The 6,804-nt window shown below is 43.7% G+C and overlaps 1 pseudogene; it reads left to right on the forward strand.

Annotated features, from left to right (window-relative positions):
• Window positions 1–3,310: 3,310 nt before the first annotated feature.
• LOC135562992 (uncharacterized protein K02A2.6-like) lies at window positions 3,311–4,393 on the forward strand (annotated as a pseudogene).
• The last annotated feature ends 2,411 nt before the right edge of the window (window positions 4,394–6,804 follow it).

A 6,804-nucleotide genomic window follows, 5' to 3' on the forward strand; every position in this document is an offset into this window, starting at 1 on the left:
GTCATCAGCATCTGGCTCTGAGGAGCGTTCCTCGGAGACTCGAAGCCTACCCCAAACTATTCAATAAAATTCCATATTGTATTCTGTCTCTGTCATTAATGTTAAGCCTGTACTCGATTGAATTAAAGATGCACTTCAATACCTTCAGAAACTCCTTTAATCACATCAGTTGATGTCGTAGGTCAGGCCTGGTGTCAGAGGTGAGGTTAACGTGTTCTTCTCTAAAGCCTGGTGCACACTACACGATTTTGGCCCCGGTTCAGCTGTCCCAGGCAAGTTTTTGAGATCGGAGACTAAATTCCCATGTCTTGTCTTCCTGGGGGCGCACGGCCGTCATGGACTCTCGTTTAATGTGAGCGGGTCAGAGACACAATCTGAGGGCTACTGATCTTGTCTTTGAGCAGTACCAGAAGTCCTGATATTTATCGGCACAAAATTCTGCAATGCTTTTGTAGTGTGAGATGTGCAATGACAAGTTTTGAGAACAGTGATCAGCAATAGCCAATGAGAGCTCGCCAGAGAAGAAGCCAGTGAGATGATAACGTTGTTTCGCATCACCCTGAAAGTTGTGTAGTGTACACCCGGCTTAACCTGTCTCTCACACAGTTAAGACCCGTGTTGTGATAATTGCGTTGTTTGCTCTATAACCAGTTAGTTCATATGCCTTGATACCGTGATATATTGGCCTAAGGCTGAGACAATAAGAAGACACAGTGGCAAAATAAATTCAAACAAACCTTTGTTTCATTACAAAACCTGAAGTCCACAAAACATATTGCATGTAACAAACAGTTGATTTACAGCATGGTCAAGCAAGTTTAACAACTATTGATTTAGAACCATTGAGAGCAGAGGAGGCTGGTGGGAGGAGCGATAGGAGGACAGGCTCATTGTAATGGCTGGAATGGAATCAATGGAACGGTATCAAACACATGGAAGCTCTGTTCCATTAATTCCATTCCAGCCATTATAATGAGCCCATTATCTTATAGCTCCTCCTACCAGCCTCCATTGAAAGAGAGTTAAGAGTTTCTGTGTGCGTGTGTGTGTGTGTTTTTGCATGCGTGCATGCCAGTAGAAAAAACATGTTGACTCACCCTACTTGTAGGGAAACGCCAATGCCTTCCTCATCTTTAATGTTGCAGAAACGATCTAGGACTCTGTCATACAGTACACGATTTTCGTTTTTGTTGTCCTATGCTACCTGGCTAAAATTCTTCATCACTAGCCTAACTTCCTTTCATGGGCAACGATGTGCCAGGCCAGTTAGTTTGTAGCATTAGCCTACTACATCTACCTACATGTTGAACTTCCATCCTCTCAATGTACGAATTAATGGTTGGATCAGAATCACCGTTATAATCATTGGCCAGTATGGAGAATTAAGTAAAACCACAAGTCCAAATCCCTATCTCCATCCATGGCTAATTTAGGAAAGGGCTGATTTTAGCTAGCTAGATGCAGATGCAACAATTCAAGTTCTTTCTGTCAATGACGTTTAGCTTCTGATGTGATTGGTTTGAAGCCAAATCCGAACCGGCTTCCCTTGATACTTTTTTTTGGTACGCCAGAACCATTCACAGCTGAACTCACTCAGTTTAGCTCAAGGGCTGATTTTAGCTAGCTAGATGCAGATGCAACAATTCAAGTTCCTTCTGTCAATGACGTTTAGCTTCTGATGTGATTGGTTTGAAGCCAAATCCGAACCGGCTTCCCTTGATACTTTTTTTTGGTACGCCAGAACCATTCACAGCTGAACTCACTCAGTTTAGCTCAACGCTGATTGGATTTTATTTTATATGTTTTTTATTAAGGGAGACCAAATGCTTTCTGGCTTCCCTTGCATTCAATGCTACAGGCAGAAACATCATACCCTTTCTGACCAAATAGCATCAGATAGATGAGCTACACATACTGAGACAGAGGGGCACTCTTTCATTCACTTGGATGCATTCTCCAGTGAGATACATTCAGCCTCTTGGAAATGTATGAAGCACAGAGAGATGACTGTATTTTTTGTTTAAAAAAATGATTGGTAAAGTTTTGGGGAAGCCTGGCTTCCCTTGGCATCTGTTATGTTCTGTTAATTACTGATGTCCCCTTTAAGGATGGAGCACCCTTGGTCATGTGCAGTATTGTTATATGTTATTCTGGTACTAACTAGTTTGAGTAAATGTGAAGCTCCAGTTCAATTGCTTGTATTCAGAGTCTTTCTTATTACATAAATAAGTACGAAGTGTTAAGACACTACAATGGCGACGAGGATGATTACCTGCAGTGTGCATCACGAATACAGATGGAGTTCGTAGGAAGAGAGGAAGATTTTGACCCTGTAGCACAACAGCTAGCAAGCAGTGAAGACGAGGGGAGAGCTGACGAGAACGAGGCGGCAGATCAAAGACCCGTGGAGCCGGAGGTAAAGAGAATGGCTAGCATCGGGAAAATAGGTGTGTTTGATGACACGCAAGAAAACTGGGCAACTTACATTGAACGACTGGAACAGTACTTCATTGCAAACGACATTGCTGATAACAAAAGAGTACCAGCGTTGTTGAGTTTAATTGGCCCAAAAACATACAGTTTGCTAAGAGATCTGACTGCCCCTCTGAAGCCCTCAAATAAAACATTCACAGAGATTGTGGAGATATTGCAAAATCACCTATCACCTAAACCACTCCTCATCGCGGAACGTTTTCGTTTCCACAAGAGAGATCAGAATGAGGGGGAGGGTGTTAGTACATATGTAGCAGTGTTGAAGAAACTGTCTGAACATTGCCAGTTGGGAGAGAACCTAAATGACACATTAAGGGATAGATTTGTTTGTGGACTGAAACATGAACACATTCAAAAACGTTTGCTCACAGAATCAGAGCTCACGTTTGCAAAGGCTGTTGAAATTGCTGTGGCTATGGAAATCGCGACTAAAGATGCATTTGAGTTGCAAAGTAAAAGAAGTACTGACCTGTCACAAATTTCCCTGCACAAGTTTTCATGCAGTCGACAGCGCCCCCGTGTGGCCGACAAATGCAACAGGTGTGACAGAGATGGTCACAGAGCAGAGGACTGCCGTTTCAAAGATGAAATTTGTCACAAATGCAGTAGAAGGGGGCACATTCAAAGAGCATGCAAAGCAAAATTCAGTCACAACAGGAAAACTGAGAAAATTAAAGGGTCTGTGAATGCACTAGCAGAGAACAGTGGCAGTGATTCAGATGAATGATTAATTGGTACAATGGAGTTAAACACAGTGACTTCTCCCAGCAGTAGCATAATATGGGTGACACCAGATATCGAAGGCAAACCCCTCAAAATGGAGCTGGACACAGGATCTGCAGTGTCTATAATTTCCACTACTGTCTACAATGAGCACTTTAAGGCTATCAAGCTGAAGAACACAAATGTGTTGCTGAAGACATACTCAGGAGAGAGATTGAGCCCAATCGGGGCGTTGCAGGTCAGAGTGCATTATGGGGGGCAAACACAGCAGTTACAGCTGTATGTGGTGCCTGGAACTGGCCCCCCATTATTTGGCAGGGAATGGCTTTCAAAAATAAAGCTGAATTGGTGTGACTTGAAAATGCTCCACACGTTCCAGTCCAAAGAGAATGGTACAGACCAAACACTGGAACACTTGTGGAAGAAATACAACACAGTTTTCAGTGATCAGATGGGAACAGTAAAAGGCTTCACAGCAAAACTTGTACTAAGAGATGACGCAACCCCAAAATTCTGCAAAGCCAGATCTGTTCCATACTCCCTGAGACCAAAGGTGGAAGCGGAAATCGATCGCTTGCAGGATACAGGGATCCTGACGAAAGTGGACAGAAGCGAATGGGCCACACCCATAGTTCCTATTGTGAAGAAAGACGGGTCTGTTAGAATGTGTGGGGACTTCAAGGTAACTGTGAATCCAATGTTGAATGTGGACCAATACCCCCTACCACGTCTGGATGACATCTTTGCTGCACTAGCTGGTGGGAAACACTTCAGTAAAATCGATCTGAAACAGGCTTACCTGCAGCTACCGGTTGAAGAGAGTTCCAAACAGTACCTGACAATAAACACACACAAAGGTCTATACAGGTATAACCGCCTGGTTTTTGGCATTGCATCAGCCCCAGCCATTTGGCAACGAACTATTGACCAGATTTAGCAAGGAATCCCAGGAACCCAGTGTATCCTGGATGACATGATCATAACAGGACGCACCGACAAAGAGCACCTGGCTAACCTGGAAGAGGTCCTGAAAAGACTGAAAGAGTATGGTCTACAGGCAAACTTAAAGAAGTGTGAGTTCTTCAAAGACAAGATTGTCTTCTGTGGACATGAGATTGACTGCAATGGATTGCACAAAACACAGGACAAAATCGAGGCAGTGGTACAGGCTCCATGACCACAAAATATCACAGAAGTGAGATCTTTCACGGGACTGATCAATTACTACAGAAGATTCCTCCCAAACCTTTCAGCAGTACTCCAGCCTCTAAATCAGCTCCTGGAAAAGAATAGGACATGGCGGTGGACAGAGCAGTGTGAAAATGCATTTCTGGAGGCAAAACGGCTCATAACATCTGAACAGGTCCTGATGCCTTACGACCCTGAAATGCCAGTGAAGTTGGCTTGTGATGCGTCCCCTTATGGATTAGGGGCAGTCCTTTCACACACACTGAAAGATGGGTCAGAGAGGCCAGTTGCATTTGCGTCACAAACACTGAATGATGCAGAGAAAAACTACTCACAAATCGACAAAGATGCACTGGCACTAGTGTGGGGCGTCAAGAAATTCCACGCATACCTATATGGCAAGCGTTTCACACTGGTTACAGATCACCAGCCGTTGCTTTCCATTTTCAGTCCAAAGAAAGGCATTCCGGCAATGACAGCAGCCAGGTTACAGCGATATGCCCTGTTCCTTGCCAGTCATATGTATGACATTGAGTTTAAGCCGTCATCCCTCCACACAAATGCAGATGGATTATCCAGACTGCCGTGTACAAGAGAAAGACAAAGGAGGGTGGATGCAGTGGACATGTTCCATACCGCTCAGCTTGAGGCACTACCGGTCACAAGCACAGTTATCAAACAGGAGACAAGGAAAGATGTGACCTTGTCAAAAGTGTACACCTACACCATGTCAGGATGGCCAGCTACTGGCAGAAAGGAGCTGACTCCGTATTTCCAGCGGAGAAACGAAATTACAACGTACCAAGGATGTTTGATGTGGGGAATGAGAGTCATGATGCCCCAGAAATGCCAACATCGAGACGAAGGGACTTTGCAAACAAAACTGGACAAGTTCCTGGCCTCCTACCGAAACACCCCACATGCCACGACAAATGAAAGCCCAGCCGCATTGATGTTCGGGAGGCCTCTCCGCACACAGCTGGACATCATGAAGCCAAACAGGCGTAATGAAGTGCTGAACAAACAAGCCAAGATGCTCTCCGGTGGCCGGGAGCGCCATCTCCAAACAGGACAGGAAGTGATGGTGCGAGACTACAGAAGAGGAGGGAAATGGACAAGAGGGACCGTACACACACAAACGGGACCCAGAACTTACCAGGTTCAAGTGAGCCCAGACATAATGTGGCGGCGTCACATTAACCAAAATGCATTCCACGGAAAACAGCACAACAATCGAGAGAGAACAGGCACAGAGAGATCCTGAGAGTGACACACAGGGAACTGTAGAGGACGGTGGGGCAGTAGAGAGACCCCAGGCTGAAAGAAGGGAACGTGTTGATGAAGGTGCTGCTATAGCAGACGCTATAATGGAACAAGCACACACTGAGGATGTTCAGGAGCCTCCAGACAATCTGAGGCGCTACCCAGGACGAAGGCACCGTCCACCAGACAGACTAGACTTATAAACAAACAAACAAAAACGAACTGTTCAAGTTCAAATTAAAAGATGCAAAATAACTACAACAAGTTCTGGGAAATGTTTCAGTTGTGGTTTGGTAAAAGTAACTCTGATTGTATAAGAGAAGGAATGTTATGTTCTGTTAATTACTGATGTCCCCTTTAAGGATGGAGCACCCTTGGTCATGCTCAGTATTGTTCTATGTTATTCTGGTACTAACTAGTTTGAGTAAATGTGAAGCTCCAGTTCAATTGCTTGTATTCAGAGTCTTTCTTATTACATAAATAAGTACGAAGTGTTAAGACACTACAGCATCCATGAATACGCGCAACTGTCATTAGGGCCACAAGGTAGGGTAGAGAGACTAATGCAAGACTAACTGACAGGTTTTCTCTATGTGTTTTCTAAAAGTGTACTACTGTATGTACTCTGTGTTGGAAGTTATCACAAATGTATCAACCCCTCTTTGTATTGCTTCTCTCCGTTATCGCTCGATCCCATTCTCATTATAAACATTTTTACTCTCACCCTCAGGTAAACAGTACTAAATAACCTGACTCAAGTAAAGACATGTTCGTATGTTTCATTTCAATTTGATTTATGGACTTTTTTGTGGCTTCTCTGAAATAATCTTTGTGGTAAACCGACAGGTTTTTCAAGAAGCTAGGGTCATGAGTATCATGGATATTACAGTGGAGCTGCAGTACTTATTTAGTGTACTCTAACTAACCATGAATGAATGGATGTACAGTAAAAAGGTAACTTGTTTTCTATACCTAACTAGATATTTTAGTGTAATTTAGCTCATCACTTCCAGAAGTGTGAAGAGGTACAGTATTACACTATAGATTTCAAATATAGTCTGTAAACCTATTGTCCACAACGTTAACATGACATTTCATATTTTTGGGGTGTCAGTTGAACTAGAGCTTTTGAATTAC

The sequence above is a fragment of the Oncorhynchus nerka genome, linkage group LG3, assembly GCF_034236695.1.
Source record: "Oncorhynchus nerka isolate Pitt River linkage group LG3, Oner_Uvic_2.0, whole genome shotgun sequence".
Lineage (NCBI taxonomy): Eukaryota > Metazoa > Chordata > Actinopteri > Salmoniformes > Salmonidae > Oncorhynchus > Oncorhynchus nerka.